The sequence below is a fragment of the Scyliorhinus torazame genome, chromosome 24, assembly GCF_047496885.1.
Source record: "Scyliorhinus torazame isolate Kashiwa2021f chromosome 24, sScyTor2.1, whole genome shotgun sequence".
Taxonomy (NCBI): Eukaryota; Metazoa; Chordata; class Chondrichthyes; order Carcharhiniformes; family Scyliorhinidae; genus Scyliorhinus; species Scyliorhinus torazame.
The window spans coordinates 42,153,856-42,172,299 of NC_092730.1; the positions used below are offsets into that span (position 1 = coordinate 42,153,856).

Genomic DNA, 18,444 nt, shown 5'->3' on the forward strand with positions numbered 1-18,444 from the left:
TTAGTGCGGGGTCGGATCAGGACAAGTCAGCATGGATTTAGTAAGGGGAGGTCGTGCCTGACAAACCTGTTAGAGTTCTTTGAAGAGATAACACATAGGTTAGACCAAGGAGAGCCAATGGATGTTATCTATCTTGACTTCCAAAAGGCCTTTGATAAGGTGCCTCACGGGAGACTGCTGAGTAAAATAAGGGCCCATGGTATTCGAGGCAAGGTACAAACATGGATTGACGATTGGCTGTCAGGCAGAAGGCAGAGAGTTGGGATAAAAGGTTATTTTTCGGAATGGCAACCGGTGACGAGTGGTGTCCCGCAGGGTTCAGTGTTGGGGCCACAGCTGTTCTCTTTATATATTAACGATCTAGATGACGGGACTGGGGACATTCTGGCTAAGTTTGCCGATGATACAAAGATAGGTGGAGGGGCAGGTAGTATGGAGGAGGTGGGGAGGCTGCAGAAAGATTTAGACAGTTTAGGAAAGTGGTCCAAGAAATGGCTGATGAAATTCAACGTGGGCAAGTGCGAGGTCTTGCACTTTGGAAAAAAGAATAGAGGCATGGACTATTTTCTAAACGGTGACAAAATTCATAATGCTGAAGAGCGAAGGGACTTGGGAGTCCTAGTCCAGGATTCTCTCAAGGTAAACTTGCAGGTTGAGTCCGTAATTAAGAAAGCAAATGCAATGTTGTCATTTATCTCAAGAGGCTTGGAATATAAAAGCAGGGATGTGCTTCTGAAGCTTTATAAAGCATTAGTTAGGCCCCATTTAGAATACTGTGAGAAATTTTGGGCCCCACACCTCAGGAAGGAGATACTGGCACTGGAGCGGGTCCAGCGGAGATTCACATGGATGATCCCAGGAATGGTAGGCCTAACATACGATGAACGTCTGAGGATCCTGGGATTATATTCATTGGAGCTTAGGAGGTTGAGGGGATATCTAATAGAAACTTACAAGATAATGAATGGCTTAGATAGGGTGGACGTAGGGGAGTTGTTTCCATGAGCAGGGGAGACTAGGACCCGGGGGCACAGCCTTAGAATAAAAGGGAATCACTTTAGAACAGAGATGAGGAGAAATTTCTTCAGCCAAAGAGTAGTGGGTCTGTGGAATTCATTGCCACAGAGGGCGGTGGAGGCCGGGACGTTGAGTGTCTTTAAGACAGAAGTTGATAAATTCTTGATTTCTCGAGGAATTAAGGGCTTGTATTGAGAACGGGTAAATGGAGTTGAAATCAGCCATGATTGAATGGTGGAGTGGACTCGATGGGCCGAATGGCCTTGCTTCCGCTCCTATGTCTTATGGTCTTATGACGGGATGATATGCTCAGTGAGTCTAGTTGACTAATTAATATTGATCCCAGGACTTCGGGTAAAAATCCTCTTCTCTTGGTGTAAATAGCTTGTCTTGTTGGATTGTCGAGATGACTCAGTTGACCTCTCCCAGAATCCTCTTCTACCGCCTTTACTGGATCAACTTCCTCCTGTTTGGACACTGGATGGGTTATTCGGATACTTGTCTGTGTAAGCAGCACCAGGAGCAGCTGTGGAGAGAGATTCCAGTCGCCAGTATGCAACTGTCTAGTTGGATCCTTCACGCCGGTCAGATCTTAGACTCTCTATACCTTCGTGTGAGGAACAGCAAGGCGGCAGTTCGGACTTTCTTGATTAGAGAAAACTGATAAAGAAGCAATGAGAATCTCCTTAACCCCCAGCGGCTTGGAGAAGGAAGGCTCTCAGATACAGGACACTGGCTGGGGTTCAAAAATAGTAAAATCCCATCAAGTTTGGAAAGAAATGTCAATGAAGATAGAATTTAAATAGATTTGTGCACGGGGCATATATTTTGTCGCAACGCGTCAGGATGTCCGATCGGTCAAAGGCGCTGCATTAAGGTCGCAGTCTCCTCTGGAGGCGTGGGTTCGAATCCCACTTCTAACATTAACTTTTCCCCCAAGTAATGTTCAACCCCAGGAAGGTCCATTACTTCGATTCCATGGGAAAGTGGTGGCCTCAGGACGTGAGATTCCTGCTTTAGTTGGCAGAACAAGACCCTACAGGCAGATGCCCAGTTCACGATAGATGATCTGGTCAGTGAGTCTGTTTGAGCAATTAATTTTGATCCCAGGGCGCCTGCCAAAATTTCTCTTCCCTTGTTGTTAATAGCCGGTCTGGTTGGATTGTCGAGCTGATTCAGTTGACTTCTCCCAGAATCCTTTTCTGCCGCCTTAACTGGATGTTCTTCATCCTGTTTGAACACTGGAGTGGTTATTAGGCTACTTGTCTGTGAAATCATCACCAGAAGCAGCTGTGGAGAGAGATTCCAGTCGCCACGATGCAGCTGTTATATTGGATCCTTCACGCCTCTCAGATCTTAGATTCTCAATACCTTCGTGTGAGGAACAGGTCGGCGGCAGTTCCGTCTTTGTTGATTGGAGCAAACAGATCAGTGCAGCAATGAGAAACTCCTCAAACCCCAGCGGCTTGGAGAAGGATGGCACCCAGATACGGGACTCTGGCTGGGTTACAGAAATAGGAAAAGCATATCAAGTTTGAAAAGAAATGCAAATGCAGGTAGAATTTAAATCGATTTGTGCATGGAGCATATATTTGGCCACACCTCGTCAGGATGGCCGAGCTGCCGAAGGCGCTGCGTTAAGGTCACAGTCTCCTCTGGAGGCGTGGCTTCGAGTCCCACTTCTGACATTAACTTTTCCTCCACGAGGTTACGTTTCTGCAGCAAAACGTTGAAGTTCAGGAAGATGCAATACCTCCGATTCAATGGGGAATGGGTGGCCTCAGAACATGTGATTCTTCCTTAAATTGGCACAGCAAAACCCCACAGGCAATAGCACAGTTAATGACTGGATGATCTGCTCTGTGGTTGAGGAATTAATATTGATCCCAGGACGCCGGGTCAAATTCCTCTTCTCTTGTTGTAAATAGCCTGTCTGGCTGGATTGTCGAGGTGACTCAGTTGACCTCTCCCAGAATCCTCTTGTGCCGCCTTTGCTGGATGAATGTCCTCCTGTTTGGACGCTGAAGGGGTTCTTTGTCTACTTGTCTGTGAAAGCAGCACCAGAAGCAGCTATGGAGAGAGATTCCAGTCGCCAGGATGCAACTGTCTAATTGGAGCTTTCACTCCGCTCAGATCTTAGACTCTCAACACCTTCGCGTGAGAAACTGGTAGGCGGCAGCTCGGTCTTTGTTGATTGGAGCAAACTGATCAATGCAGCAATGAGAAGCTCGTTAAACACCAGCGGCTTGGAGAAGGACGGCACTCAGATAGAGGACTCTGGCTGGGGTTCAAAAATAGGAAAAGCACATGAAGTGTGAAAAGAAATTACGATGAATATAGAATTTAAATCGATTTGTGCACGGAGCATATGTTTTGTCACAAAGCGTTAGGATGGCCGAGCGGTCGAAGGCGCTGCGTTAAGTTTGCAGTCTCCTCGGGAAGCGTGCATTCGAATTCCCTTCTGACATTAACATTTCTTCCACGAGGTTATGTTTCTCAAACAAAATGTTCAACCCCAGGAAGATCCAATACCTCCGGTTCAATTGGGAAGTGGTGGCGTCAGGACATGAGATGAACTTCCTCCTGTGTGGACACAGAAGGGGTTCTTTGGCGACTTGTCTGTGAAAGCGGCACCAGAAGCAGCTGTGGAGAGAGATTCCAGTCGCCAGGATGCAACTGTCTAATTGGAGCTTTCACGCCGCTCAGATCTTAGACTCTCAATACCTTCGCGTGAGGAACAGGTAGGCGGCAGCTCGGCCTTTGTTGATTGGAGCAAACTGATCAATGCAGCAATGAAAAGCTCCTTAACCCCCCAGCGGCTTGGAGAAAGATCGCACTCAGATGCAGGTCTCTGGCTGGGGTTCAAAAATAGGAAAAGCACATCTTGTTTGAAAGGAAATTACGAAGAAGATAGAATTTAAATCGATTTGTGCACGGAGCATATCTGTTGCCACAGCGCGGCAGGGTTCCCGAACGTTCGAAGGCGCTGCTTTAAGGTCCCAGTCGCAGCATTAAGATCGCAGTCTTCTCTGAGGCCTGTGTTCGACTCCCACTTCTGACATTAACTTTTCTTCCACGAGGTTACATTTCTCCAGCAAAATGTTCAACTACCAAACATCCAATACCTCCAATTCAATGGGGAACCGTTGGCCTCAGGACGTGAGATTCCTGCTTAAATTGGCACAGCAATACCCCACTGGCAAAATCCCAGCTAGTGACCGGATAATCTGCTCAGTGACTCTGGTTGAGGAATTAATATGGATCCCAGGACTCCGGGCAAAATTCCTCTTCACTTGTTGTAAATAGTCTGGCTGGTTGGATTGTCGAGGTGACTCATTTAACCTCTCACATAATCCTCTTCTGCCGCTTTTACTGCATGAAACTCCTCCTGTTTGGACACTGAAGGTGTTTTTTGGCTACTTGTCTGTGAATGCAGCAGCAGAAGCAGCTGTGGAGAGAGATTCCAGTCGCGAGAATGCAACTCTCTAATTGCATGCTTCACGCCGCTCAGATCTTAGACTCTCAATAGCTTCGTGTGAGGAACAGGTCGGCGGCAGTTCGGGTTTTTTGATTGGATCAAACTGATCATGCATCAATGAGAAGCTTCTTAACCGCCAGAGGCTTGGAGAAGAATGGCAGCCAGATACGTGACTCTGGCTGGCGTTCAAAAATAGGAAACGCACATCTCGTTCGAAATGAAATAACGGTGAAGATCGAACTTAAATCTATTTATGCACGGAGCATACCCTTTGCCACAAAGCGTCAGGATAGCAGAGCGGTTGATGGCGCTGCGTTAAGGTCGCAGTTTCCTCTGGAGGCGTCGGTTTGAATTCAACATCTGACATTAACATTACCTCCACGAGGTTACATTTCTCAAGAAAAATATTCAACCCCATGATGATCCAATATCTCCCATGCAATGGGAGAGGTGGCCTCGTATCGTGCGATTCGTGCTTAAATTCCCACAGGAAAAAGCCCACTTAATGAATGGATAATCTGCTCAGTGACTCTGGTTGAAGCAGTAATATTAATCCCAGGACTCCGGGTATAATTCCTCTTATCTTGTAAATAATCTGTCTGGTTGGATTGTCGCGGTTACTCAGTTGACTTCTCCCAGAGTCCTCTTCTGCCGCCTTTACTGGATGAACGTCCTCCTGTTTGGACACTGCAGGGGTTCTTTGGCTACTTGTCTGTGAAAGCAGCAAGAGAAGCAGCTGTGGAGAAAGATTCCAGTCGCAAGAATGCAACAGTCTAATTGCATCCTTCACGCCGCTCAGATCTACGACTCTCAATAATGAGGAACAGGTCGGCGGCAGTTTGGTCTTTGTTGATTGGAGCAAACAGGTCAATGCAGCGTTGAGAAGCTCCATCACCCCCAGCGGCTTGGAGAAGGATGCCAGTCGGATGCAAGACTCTGGCTGTGGTTCAAAAATAGGAAAATCACATCGAGTTTAGAATGAAATGATGATTAAGAAAGATCTCAAATCGATTTGTGCACGGAGCAGGGCTTCTGCCAGAGCGCCTCAGGATGGCCGAGCGATCGTAGACACTGCATTCAGGTGGCAGTTTCCTCTGGAGGCGTGTGTTCGAATCCCACTGTTGACATTTACTTTTCGTCCACGAGGTTACATTTCTGCAGCAAAATGTTCAACCCCAGGAAGGTCAAATAACTCAGATACAATGGGGAAGCGGTGGCCTCAGGACATGAGATTCCTGCTTCGATTCGCACAAGAAGACCGTACAGATAGAAACCCAATTCATGGCTGGATGATCTGCTCAGTGACTCTGGTTGAGGAATTAACATTGATCCCAGGACTCCGGGTAAAATTCCTCTTCTCTTGTTGTGAGTAGTTTGGTTGGTTGGATTGTCAAGGTAAACTCAGTTTTTCGAAGAGGTCACAAAGATGATTGATGCAGGTAGGGCAGTGGATGTTATCTATATGGACTTCAGTAAGGCCTTTGACAAGGTCCCTCATGGTAGACCGGCACAAAAATTGAAGTCACACGGGATCAGGGGTGAGCTGGCAAGTTAGATCGAGAACTGGTTAGGTCATAGAAGGCAGAGTGCAGCAATGGAAGGGTGATTTCCTAATTGGAGGGCTGTGACTAGTGGTGTTCCGCAGGGATCAGTGCTGGGACCTTTGCTGTTCGTAGAAAACATAAATGATTTGGAGGAAAATGTAACTGGTCTGATAAGTAAGTTTGCAGACGACACACAGGTTGGTGGAATTGCGGATAGAGATGAGGACAGTCAGCGGATACCGCAGGATTTAGATCGTTTGGAGACGTGGGTGGAGAGATGGCAGATGGCGTTTAATCCGGACAAATGTGAGGTAATGCATTTTGGAAGGTCTAATGGAGGTAGGGAATATACAGTGAATGGTAGAACACTCGAGAGTATTGAAAGTCAGAGAGATCAAGGTGAACAGGTCCACAGGTCATTGAAAGGGACAACACAGGTGGAGAAGGTAGTCAGAATGGCATACAGCATGCTTGCCTTCATTGGCCGGGGCACTAAGTACAAGAACTGGCACGTCACGTTGCAGCTGTATAGAACCTTAGTTTGGCCACACTTTGAGTAGAGTGTTCAATTCTGGTCGCCACACTACCAGAAGGGTGTGGAGGCTTTATGAAGGGTGCAGAAGAGATTTACCAGGATGATGCCCGGTATGGAGGGCATTAGTTACGAGGAGCGGTTGAATAAACTCGGTTTGTTCTCACTGGAACGACGGAGGTTGACGGGCGAGCTGATAGTGGTCTACAAAATTATGAGGGGCATAGACACAGTGGATAGTCAGAGGCATTTGCCCAGGCTAGGGGTGTTAATTACTGGGCGGCATCGGTTTAAGGTGCGCGGGGCAATGTTTAGAGGAGATGTACGAGGCACGTTTTTTACACAGAGGATAGTGGGTGCCTGGAACTCGCTGCCGGAGGAGGCGGTGGGACCATGGACGATAGTAACATGGAAGGGGCATTTTGACAAATACAGGAATAGGATGGGAATAGAGGGATACGGAACCAGGAAGTGTAGAAGATTTTAGTTTAGACGGGCAGCATGGTCGGCACGGGCTTGGAGGGCCGAAGGGCCTGTTCCTGTGCTGTACTTTTCTTTGTTCTTTGTTCTTGTTTGAAATGAAATGACAATGACGATATAATTTAAATCGATTCGTGCACGGAACACACCGTTTGTCACTGTGCGTACCGATGGCCGAGCGGATGAAGGTGCTGCGTTTCGGTCACAGTCTCCATCTGGAGACGTGTGTTCGAATCTCACTTCAGACATTCAACTTTCATCCGCGCGGATCCATTTCTCCAGCGAAGTGTTGAACCCGAGGATAATCCAACACCTCCGATTCAATGGGGAAGTGGTGGCCTCAGGACGTGAGATTTTTGCTTAAATACGCACAGCAAGACCCCGCAGGCAGAAGCCAAGTTCATGACGGGATGATCTGCTCAGTGACTCTGGTTGAGGAATTAATAATGATCACAGGACTCCTGGTAAATTTTCACTTCCCTCGTTGTAAATAGTCTGGCTGCTTGGATTGACGCAGGTGAATCCGTTGGCTTCTCCCAGAATGTTCTTCTGCTGCCTTTACAGCATGAACTTCCTCGTGTTTGGACACTGGAGGCGTTATTCGTCTACTTGTCTGTGAAAGCAGCACCAGATGCAACTGTGGAGAGAGATTACAGTCGCCAGAATGCAACTGTCTAATTGGATCCTTTACGCCGCTCAGATCTAAGACTCTTAATACCTTCGTGTGAGGAACAGGTAGGCGGCAGTACGGACTTTGTTGATTGGAGCAAACTGATCAATGCAGAAATGAGAGCTCCTTAACACACAGCGTGTTGGAGAACGATCGCACTCCGATGCAAGAGTCTGGTTGGCGTTCAAAAATAGTAAAACCACATCTAGTTTGAAATGAAATGAAGATGAAAATTAAATTTAACTCGATTTGCGCATGGAGCATATCTTTGGCTACAGTGCGGCAGGATGGCCGAGCGGTCGAAGGCGCTGCGTTAATATCGCAGTCTTTTCTGGAGGCGTAAGTTCGAATCCCACTTCTGACATTAAGTTTTCCTCCACGAGGTTACGTTTCTCCAGCAAAATTTGCAACACCAGGAAGATCCAATACCTCCCATTCAATGGGTAAGCGGTGGCCTCCTGGAATGAGATTCCTGCTGATATCCGCACAGCAAGACCCCACAGGCAGAAGCCCAGTTCATCACTGGATAATTTGCTCATGACTCTATTTGAGGAATTAATAATGATCCCAGGATTCCGGCTAAATGTCTCGTCTCTTGTTGTAAATAGTCTGGCTGGTTGGATTGTCGAGGTGTCTCAGTCGACATCTCCCAGAAAACTCTCTGCCGCCTTTACTGGATGAATGTCCTCCTGTTTGGACACTGAAGGGTTTTCTGGCTACTTGTTTGTGAAAGCAGCCCCAGAAGCAGCTGTGGACAGAGATTCCAGTCGCAAGGATGCAACTGTAAAATTGGATCCTTCACGCCGCTCAGATCTTAGACTCTCAATACCTTCGTGTGAGGAACAGGTCGGCGGGTGTTCGGTCTTTGTTGATTGCAGCAAACTGATCAATGCAACGACGCGAAGCTCCTTAACCCCCAGCGGCTTGGAGAAGGACGGCACTCAGATACAGGACTCTGGCTGGTGTTCAAAAATAGGAAAAGCACAACTGATTAGAAATGAAATGACAATGAAGATAGAATTTAAAGTTCTTCAGTGAGCGATGGTGGTATAATGGTGAGCGTAGCTGCCTTCCAAACAGTTGACCTGGGTTCGATTCCCAGCCATCGCAGAAAAAACTTATTTCGAAATTTTGGGCAGCAAGGTAGCACAGTTGTTTCACAGCTCCAGGGTTCCAGGTTCGATTCCCGGCTTGGGTCACTGTCTGTGCGGAGTCTGCACGTAGTCTGCCCGTTCTCCCCATGTCTGCGTGAATTTTACCCCGGGTGCTCCGGTTTCCTCCCACGGCATAAAGACGAGCTGGCTAGGGGAATTGGTCATGCGTAATTGCCCTTAGTGTCCAAAAAGGTGGGAAGGATTATTGGGTTGCGGGGTGAGGGTGATAGGATGGAATTGAGGTCTTAAGTGGATCGGTGCAGACTCGATGGGCCGAATGGACTTCTTCTGCACCGTATGTTCTATGTCTATTTGTGCACCGAGCATCACAGTTTCTGCAGCTCGTCAGGGTGGCCGAGCGGTCGAAGGCGCGGCGTTAAGGGCGCAGTCTCCTCTGGAGGCGTGGGTTAGAATCCTACTTTTGACATTGCCTTTTTTTCCACGAGGTTACATTTCTCCAAAAAATGTTCAACCCCAGGAAGATCTCATACCTCCCATTCAATGGAGAAGCGGTGGCCTCGGGACGCGAGATTCGTACTTAAATTCGCACAGCAAGACCCCACAGTCAGAAGCCCAGTTCATGACTGGATGATCTGCTCCGTGACTCTGGTTGAGGAATTAATACTGATCCCAGGACTCCGGGTAAATTTCCACTTCCATTGTTGTAAATAGTCTGGCTGGTTGGATTGTCGGACGTGAATCAGCTGGCTTCTTCCAGGAAGTTCTTCTGCCGCCTTTACAGCATGAACATCCTCGTGTTTGGCACTGGAGGCGGAATTCGCCTAATTTTATGTGAAAGCAGCACCAGATGCAGCTGTGCAGAGAGATTCCAGTCGCCAGGATGCAACTGTCTCATTGGATCCTTCCCGCCACTCAGATCTTAGACTCTTAATACCTTCGTGGAAGGAACAGTTAGACGGCAGTACGGACTTTGTTGATTGGAGCAAACTGATCAATGCAGAAATGAGAGCTCCTTAACACACAGCGCGTTGGAGAACGATCGCATTCAGACGCAAGAGTCTGGCTGGCGTTCAAAAATAGTAAAACCACATCTAGTTTGAAATGAAATGAAGATGAAAATTAAATTTAAATCGATTTGCGCATGGAGCATATCTTTGGCCACAGTGCGTCAGGATGGCCGAGCAGTCGAAGACGCTGCGTTAAGGTCGCAGTCTCCTCTGGAGGCGTGGGTTCGAATCCCACTTCTGACATTCCCTTTTCCTCCACGTGGTTACGTTTCTCCAGCAATATTTGCAACACCAGGACGATCCAATACCTCCCATTCAATGGGGAAGCGGTGGCCTCCTGGAATCAGATTCCTGCTGATATTCGCACAGCAAGACCCCACAGGCAAAAGCCCAGTTCATCACTGGATAATCTGCTCATGACTCTATTTTAGGAATTAATAATGATCCCAGGATTCCTGGTAAATGTCTCGTCTCTTGTTGTAAATAGTCTGGCTGGTTGGATTGTCGAGGTGTCTCAGTCGACATCTCCCAGAAAACTCTTCTGCCGCCTTTACTGGATGAACGTCCTCCTGTTTGGACACTGAAGGGTTTTCTGGCTACTTGTTTGTGAAAGCAGCACCAGAAGCAGCTGTGGAGAGAGATTCCAGTCGCAAGGATGCAACTGTATAATTGGATCCTTCACGCCGCTCAGATCTTAGACTCTCAATATCTTCATGTGAGGAACAGGTCGGCGGAAGTTCGGTCTTTGTTGATTGCAGCAAACTGATCAATGCAACGACGCGAAGCTCCTGAACCCCCAGCGGCTTGGAGAAGGACGGCACTCAGATGCAGGACTCTGGCTGGTGTTCAAAAATAGGAAAAGCACAACTGATTAGAAATGAAATGACAATGAAGATATAATTTAAAATTCTTCAGTGAGCGATGGTGGTATAATGGTGAGCATAGCTGCCTTCCAAGCAGTTGACCTGGGTTCGATTCCCAGCCATCGCAGAAAAAACTTATTTCGAAATTTTGGGCAGCAAGGTAGCACAGTTGTTTCACAGCTCCAGGGTTCCAGGTTCGATTCCCGGCTTGGGTCACTGTCTGTGCGGAGTCTGCACGTTCTCCCCATGTCTGCGTGAATTTCATCCCGGATGCTCCGGTTTCCTCCCACGGCATAAAGACGAGCTGGCTAGGGGAATTGGTCATGCGGAATTGCCCTTAGTGTCCAAAAAGGTAGGAAGGATTATTGGGTTGCGGGGTGAGGGTGATAGGATGGAATTGAGTTCTTAAGTGGATCGGTGCAGACTCGATGAGCCGAATGGACTCCTTCTGCACTGTATGTTCTATGTCTATTTGTGCACCGAGCATAACAGTTTCTGCAGCTCGTCAGGGTGGCCGAGCGGTCTTAGGCGCGGGTTAAGGACGCAGTCTCATCTGGAGGCGTGCGTTAGAATCCTACTTCTGACATTGCCTTTTTTTCCACGAGGTTACATTTCTCCAAAAATTGTTGAACCCCAGGAAGATCTCATACCTTCCATTCAATGGGGAAGCGGTGGCCTCGGGACGCGAGATTCGTACTTAAATTCGTACAGCAAGACCCCACAGTCAGAAGCCCAGTTCATGACTGGGTGATATGCTCAGTGACTCTGGTTGACGAATTGATACTGATACCAGGACTCCGGGTAAATTTCCATTTCCATTGTTGTAAATAGTTTGGCTGGTTGGATTGTCGGACGTGAATCAGCTGGCTTCTTCCAGAAAGTTCTTCTGCCGCCTTTACAGCATGAACATCCTCGTGTTTGGCACTGGAGACGTTATTCGGCTACTTGTCTGTGAAAGCAGCACCAGATGCAGCTGTGCAGAGAGATTCCAGTCGCCAGGATGCAACTGTCTCATTGGATCCTTCCCGCCACTCAGATCTTAGACTCTTAATACCTTCGTGGAAGGAACAGTTAGACGGCAGTACGGACTTTCTTGATTGGAGCAAACTGATCAATGCAGAAATGAGAGCTCCTGAACACACAGCGCGTTGGAGAACGATCGCACTTAGACGCAAGAGTCTGGCTGGCGTTCAAAAATAGTAAAACCACATCTAGTTTGAAATGAAATGAAGATGAAAATTAAATTTAAATCGATTTGCGCATGGAGCATATCTTTGGCCGCAGTGCGTCAGGATGGCCGAGCGGTCGAAAGCGCTGCGTTGAGGTCGCAGTCTCCTCTGGAGTCGTGGGTTCGAATCCCACTTCTGACATTCCCTTTTCCTCCACGTGGTTACGTTTCTCCAGCAATATTTGCAACACCAGGACGATCCAATACCTCCCATTCAATGGGCAAGCGGTGGCCTCCTGGAATGAGATTCCTGCTGATATTCGCACAGCAAGACCCCACAGGCAAAAGCCCAGTTCATCACTGGATAATCTGCTCATGACTCTATTTGAGGAATTAATAATGATCCCAGGATTCCTGGTAAATGTCTCGTCTCTTGTTGTAAATAGTCTGGCTGGTTGGATTGTCGAGGTGTCTCAGTCGACATCTCCCAGAAAACTCTTCTGCCGCCTTTACTGGATGAACGTCCTCCTGTTTGGACACTGAAGGGTTTTCTGGCTACTTGTTTGTGAAAGCAGCACCAGAAGCAGCTGTGGAGAGAGATTCCAGTCGCAAGGATGCAACTGTATAATTGGATCCTTCACGCCGCTCAGATCTTAGACTCTCAATATCTTCATGTGAGGAACAGGTCGGCGGGAGTTCGGTCTTTGTTGATTGCAGCAAACTGATCAATGCAACGACGCGAAGCTCCTTAACCCCCAGCGGCTTGGAGAAGGACGGCACTCAGATGCAGGACTCTGGCTGGTGTTCAAAAATAGGAAAAGCACAACTGATTAGAAATGAAATGACAATGAAGATAGAATTTAAAGTTCTTCAGAGAGCGATGGTGGTATAATGGTGAGCATAGCTGCCTTCCAAGCAGTTGACCTGGGTTCGATTCCCAGCCATCGCAGAAAAAACTTATTTCGAAATTTTGGGCAGCAAGGTAGCACAGTTGTTTCACAGCTCCAGGGTTCCAGGTTCGATTCCCGGCTTGGGTCACTGTCTGTGCGGAGTCTGCACGTTCTCCCCATGTCTGCGTGAATTTCACCCCGGGTGCTCCGGTTTCCTCCCACAGCATTATGACGAGCAGGCTAGGGGAATTGGTCATGCGTAATTGCCCTTAGTGTCCAAAAAGCTAGGAAGGATTATTGGGTTGCGGGGTGAGGGTGATAGGATGGAATTGAGGTCTTTAGGGGATCGGTGCAGACTCGATGAGCCGAATGGACTCCTTCTGCACTGTATGTTCTATGTCTATTTGTGCACCGAGCATAACAGTTTCTGCAGCTCGTCAGGGTGGCCGAGCGGCCGAAGGCGCGGCGTTAAGGACGCAGTCTCCTCTGGAGGCGTGGGTTAGAATCCTACTTCTGACATTGCCTTTTTTCCCACGAGGTTACATTTCTCCAAAAATTGTTCAACCCCAGGAATATCTCATACCTCCCATTCAATGGGGAAGCGGTGGCCTCGGGACGCGAGATTCGTACTTAAATTCGCACAGCAAGACCCCACAGTCAGAAGCCCAGTTCATGACTGGATGATCTGCTCAGTGACTCTGGTTGAGGAATTAATACTGATCCCAGGACTCCGGGTAAATTTCCACTTCCATTGTTGTAAATAGTCTGGCTGGTTGGATTGTCGGACGTGAATCAGCTGGCTTCTTCCAGAAAGTTCTTCTGCCGCCTTTACAGCATGAACATCCTCGTGTTTGGCACTGGAGGCGTTATTCGGCTACTTGTCTGTGAAAGCAGCACCAGATGCAGCTGTGCAGAGAGATTCCAGTCGCCAGGATGCAACTGTCTCATTGGATCCTTCCCGCCACTCAGATCTTAGACTCTTAATACCTTCGTGTAAGGAACAGTTAGACGGCAGTACGGACTTTGTTGATTGGAGCAAACTGATCAATGCAGAAATGAGAGCTCCTTAACACACAGCGTGTTGGAGAACGATCGCACTCAGAAGCAAGAGTCTGGCTGGCGTTCAAAAATAGTAAAACCACATCTAGTTTGAAATGAAATGAAGATGAAAATTAAATTTAAATCGATTTGCGCATGGAGCATATCTTTGGCCACAGTGCGTCAGGATGGCCGAGCGGTCGAAGGCGCTGCGTTAAGGTCGCAGTCTCCTCTGGAGGCGTGGGTTCGAATCCCACTTCTGACATTCCCTTTTCCTCCACGTGGTTACGTTTCTCCAGCAATATTTGCAACACCAGGACGATCCAATACCTCCCATTCGATGGGTAAGCGGTGGCCTCCTGGAATGAGATTCCTGCTGATATTCGCACAGCAAGACCCCACAGGCAGAAGCCCATTTCATCCCTGGATAATTTGCTCATGACTCTATTTGAGGAATTAATAATGATCCCAGGATTCCGGGTAAATGTCTCGTCTCTTGTTGTAAATAGTCTGGCTGGTTGGATTGTCGAGGTGTCTCAGTCGACATCTCCCAGAAAACTCTCTGCCGCCTTTACTGGATGAATCTCCTCGTGTTTGGACACTGAAGGGTTTTCTGGCTACTTGTTTGTGAAAGCAGCACCAGAAGCAGCTGTGGAGAGAGATTCCAGTCGCAAGGATGCAACTGTACAATTGGATCCTTCACGCCGCTCAGATCTTAGACTCTCAATATCTTCATGTGAGGAACAGGTCGGCGGGAGTTCGGTCTTTGTTGATTGCAGCATACTGATCAATGCAAAGACGCGAAGCTCCTTAACCCCCAGCGGCTTCGAGAAGGACGGCACTCAGATACAGGACTCTGGCTGGTGTTCAAAAATAGGAAAAGCACAACTGATTAGAAATGAAATGACAATGAAGATAGAATTTAAAGTTCTTCAGTGAGCGATGGTGGTATAATGGTGAGCATAGCTGCCTTCCAAGCAGTTGACCTGGGTTCGATTCCCAGCCATCGCAGAAAAAACTTATTTCGAAATTTTGGGCAGCAAGGTGGCACATTAGTTTCACAGCTCCAGGGTTCCAGGTTCGATTCCCGGCTTGGGTCACTGTCTGTGCGGAGTCTGCACGTTCTCCCCATGTCTGCGTGAATTTCACCCCGGGTGCTCCGGTTTCCTCCCACAGCATTATGACGAGCAGGCTAGGGGAATTGGTCATGCGTAATTGCCCTTAGTGTCCAAAAAGCTAGGAAGGATTATTGGGTTGCGGGGTGAGGGTGATAGGATGGAATTGAGGTCTTTAGGTGATCGGTGCAGACTCGATGAGCCGAATGGACTCCTTCTGCACTGTATGTTCTATGTCTATTTGTGCACCGAGCTTAACAGTTTCTGCAGCTCGTCAGGGTGGCCGAGCGGTCGAAGGCGCGGGTTAAGGACGCAGTCTCATCTGGAGGCGTGCGTTAGAATCCTACTTCTGACATTGCCTTTTTTTCCACGAGGTTACATTTCTCCAAAAATTGTTGAACCCCAGGAAGATCTCATACCTCCCATTCAATGGGGAAGCGGTGGCCTCGGGACGCGAGATTCGTACTTAAATTCGTACAGCAAGACCCCACAGTCAGAAGCCCAGTTCATGACTGGATGATATGCTCAGTGACTCTGGTTGACGAATTGATACTGATACCAGGACTCCGGGTAAATTTCCACTTCCATTGTTGTAAATAGTCTGGCTGGTTGGATTGTCGGACATGAATCAGCTGGCTTCTTCCAGAAAGTTCTTCTGCCGCCTTTACAGCATGAACATCCTCGTGTTTGGCACTGGAGGCGTTATTCGGCTACTTGTCTGTGAAAGCAGCACCAGATGCAGCTGTGCAGAGAGATTCCAGTCGCCAGGATGCAACTGTCTCATTGGATCCTTCCCGCCACTCAGATCTTAGACTCTTAATACCTTCGTGGAAGGAACAGTTAGACGGCAGTACGGACTTTGTTGATTGGAGCAAACTGATCAATGCAGAAATGAGAGCTCCTGAACACACAGCGCGTTGGAGAACGATCGCACTCAGACGCAAGAGTCTGGCTGGCGTTCAAAAATAGTAAAACCACATCTAGTTTGAAATGAAATGAAGATGAAAATTAAATTTAAATCGATTTGCGCATGGAGCATATCTTTGGCCACAGTGCGTCAGGATGGCCGAGCGATCGAAGGCGCTGCGTTAAGGTCGCAGTCTCCTCTGGAGGCGTGGGTTCGAATCACACTTCTGACATTCCCTTTTCCTCCACGTGGTTACGTTTCTCCAGCAATATTTGCAACACCAGGACGATCCAATACCTCCCATTCAATGGGGAAGCGGTGGCCTCCTGGAATGAGATTCCTGCTGATATTCGCACAGCAAGACCCCACAGGCAAAAGCCCAGTTCATCACTGGATAATCTGCTCATGACTCTATTTGAGGAATTAATAATGATCCCAGGATTCCTGGTAAATGTCTCGTCTCTTGTTGTAAATAGTCTGGCTGGTTGGATTGTCGAGGTGTCTCAGTCGACATCTCCCAGAAAACTCTTCTGCCGCCTTTACTGGATGAACGTCCTCCTGTTTGGACACTGAAGGGTTTTCTGGCTACTTGTTTGTGAAAGCAGCACCAGAAGCAGCTGTGGAGAGAGATTCCAGTCGCAAGGATGCAACTGTATAATTGGATCCTTCACGCCGCTCAGATCTTAGACTCTCAATATCTTCATGTGAGGAACAGGTCGGCGGGAGTTCGGTCTTTGTTGATTGCAGCAAACTGATCAATGCAACGATGCGAAGCTCCTTAACCCCCAGCGGCTTGGAGAAGGACGGCACTCAGATGCAGGACTCTGGCTGGTGTTCAAAAATAGGAAAAGCACAACTGATTAGAAATGAAATGACAATGAAGATAGAATTTAAAGTTCTTCAGTGAGCGATGGTGGTATAATGGTGAGCGTAGCTGCCTTCCAAGCAGTTGACCTGGGTTCGATTCCGAGCCATCGCAGAAAAAACTTATTTCGAAATTTTGGGCAGCAAGGTAGCACAGTTGTTTCACAGCTCCAGGGTTCCAGGTTCGATTCCCGGCTTGGGTCACTGTCTGTGCGGAGTCTGCACGTTCTCCCCATGTCTGCGTGAATTTCACCCCGGGTGCTCCGGTTTCCTCCCACGGCATAAAGACGAGCTGGCTAGGGGAATTGGTCATGCGTCATTGCCCTTAGTGTCCAAAAAGGTAGAAAGGATTATTGGGTTGCGGGGTGAGGGTGATAGGATGGAATTGAGGTCTTAAGTGGATCGGTGCAGACTCGATGGGCCGAATGGACTCCTTCTGCACTGTATGTTCTATGTCTATTTGTGCACCGAGCATAACAGTTTCTGCAGCTCGTCAGGGTGGCCGAGCGGTCGAAGGCGCGGGTTAAGGACGCAGTCTCCTCTGGAGGCGTGCGTTAGAATCCTACTTCTGACATTGCCTTTTTTTCCGCGAGGTTACATTTCTCCAAAAATTGTTCAACCCCAGGAAGATCTCATACCTGCCATTCAATGGGGAAGCGGTGGCCTCGGGACGCGAGATTCGTACTTAAATTCGTACAGCAAGACCCCACAGTCAGAAGCCCAGTTCATGACTGGATGATATGCTCAGTGACTCTGGTTGACGAATTAATACTGATACCAGGACTCCGGGTAAATTTCCACTTCCATTGTTGTAAATAGTCTGGCTGGTTGGATTGTCGGACGTGAATCAGCTGGCATCTTCCAGAAAGTTCTTCTGCCGCCTTTACAGCATGAACATCCTCGTGTTTGGCACTGGAGGCGTTATTCGGCTACTTGTCTGTGAAAGCAGCACCAGATGCAGCTGTGCAGAGAGATTCCAGTCGCCAGGATGCAACTGTCTCATTGGATCCTTCCCGCCACTCAGATCTTAGACTCTTAATACCTTCGTGTAAGGAACAGTTAGACGGCAGTACGGACTTTGTTGATTGTAGCAAACTGATCAATGCAGAAATGAGAGCTCCTTAACACACAGCGCGTTGGAGAACGATCGCATTCAGACGCAAGAGTCTGGCTGGCGTTCAAAAATAGTAAAACCACATCTAGTTTGAAATGAAATGAAGATGAAAATTAAATTTAAATCGATTTGCGCATGGAGCATATCTTGGGCCGCAGTGCGTCAGGATGGCCGAGCGGTCGAAGGCGCTGCGTTAAGGTCGCAGTCTCCTCTGGAGGCGTGGGTTCGAATCCCACTTCAGACATTCCCTTTTCCTCCACGTGGTTACGTTTCTCCAGCAATATTTGCAACACCAGGACGATCCAATACCTCCCATTCAATGGGCAAGCGGTGGCCTCCTGGAATGAGATTCCTGCTGATATTCGCACAGCAAGACCCCACAGGCAAAAGCCCAGTTCATCACTGGATAATCTGCTCATGACTCTATTTGAGGAATTAATAATGATCCCAGGATTCCTGGTAAATGTCTCGTCTCTTGTTGTAAATAGTCTGGCTGGTTGGATTGTCGAGGTGTCTCAGTCGACATCTCCCAGAAAACTCTTCTGCCGCCTTTACTGGATGAACGTCCTCCTGTTTGGACACTGAAGGGTTTTCTGGCTACTTGTTTGTGAAAGCAGCACCAGAAGCAGCTGTGGAGAGAGA

General features: G+C 48.1%; 10 non-coding genes across 10 annotated transcripts; all 10 read left to right on the forward strand.

Annotated features, from left to right (window-relative positions):
- The first annotated feature begins 8,759 nt into the window (after positions 1 to 8,759).
- Positions 8,760 to 8,831, forward strand: trnag-ucc (transfer RNA glycine (anticodon UCC)). The gene has a single exon. It is a non-coding gene; the product is annotated as a tRNA-Gly (tRNA).
- Positions 8,832 to 10,003: 1,172 nt separating this feature from the next.
- Positions 10,004 to 10,086, forward strand: trnal-aag (transfer RNA leucine (anticodon AAG)). The gene has a single exon. It is a non-coding gene; the product is annotated as a tRNA-Leu (tRNA).
- A 675-nt stretch (positions 10,087 to 10,761) lies between these two features.
- On the forward strand, positions 10,762 to 10,833 carry trnag-ucc (transfer RNA glycine (anticodon UCC)). The gene has a single exon. It is a non-coding gene; the product is annotated as a tRNA-Gly (tRNA).
- Positions 10,834 to 11,993: 1,160 nt separating this feature from the next.
- On the forward strand, positions 11,994 to 12,076 carry trnal-gag (transfer RNA leucine (anticodon GAG)). The gene has a single exon. It is a non-coding gene; the product is annotated as a tRNA-Leu (tRNA).
- Positions 12,077 to 12,751: 675 nt separating this feature from the next.
- On the forward strand, positions 12,752 to 12,823 carry trnag-ucc (transfer RNA glycine (anticodon UCC)). Its single transcript has one exon. It is a non-coding gene; the product is annotated as a tRNA-Gly (tRNA).
- Positions 12,824 to 13,984: 1,161 nt separating this feature from the next.
- Positions 13,985 to 14,067, forward strand: trnal-aag (transfer RNA leucine (anticodon AAG)). Its single transcript has one exon. It is a non-coding gene; the product is annotated as a tRNA-Leu (tRNA).
- A 674-nt stretch (positions 14,068 to 14,741) lies between these two features.
- Positions 14,742 to 14,813, forward strand: trnag-ucc (transfer RNA glycine (anticodon UCC)). Its single transcript has one exon. It is a non-coding gene; the product is annotated as a tRNA-Gly (tRNA).
- A 1,160-nt stretch (positions 14,814 to 15,973) lies between these two features.
- On the forward strand, positions 15,974 to 16,056 carry trnal-aag (transfer RNA leucine (anticodon AAG)). The gene has a single exon. It is a non-coding gene; the product is annotated as a tRNA-Leu (tRNA).
- Positions 16,057 to 16,731: 675 nt separating this feature from the next.
- On the forward strand, positions 16,732 to 16,803 carry trnag-ucc (transfer RNA glycine (anticodon UCC)). The gene has a single exon. It is a non-coding gene; the product is annotated as a tRNA-Gly (tRNA).
- Positions 16,804 to 17,963: 1,160 nt separating this feature from the next.
- On the forward strand, positions 17,964 to 18,046 carry trnal-aag (transfer RNA leucine (anticodon AAG)). Its single transcript has one exon. It is a non-coding gene; the product is annotated as a tRNA-Leu (tRNA).
- The last annotated feature ends 398 nt before the right edge of the window (positions 18,047 to 18,444 follow it).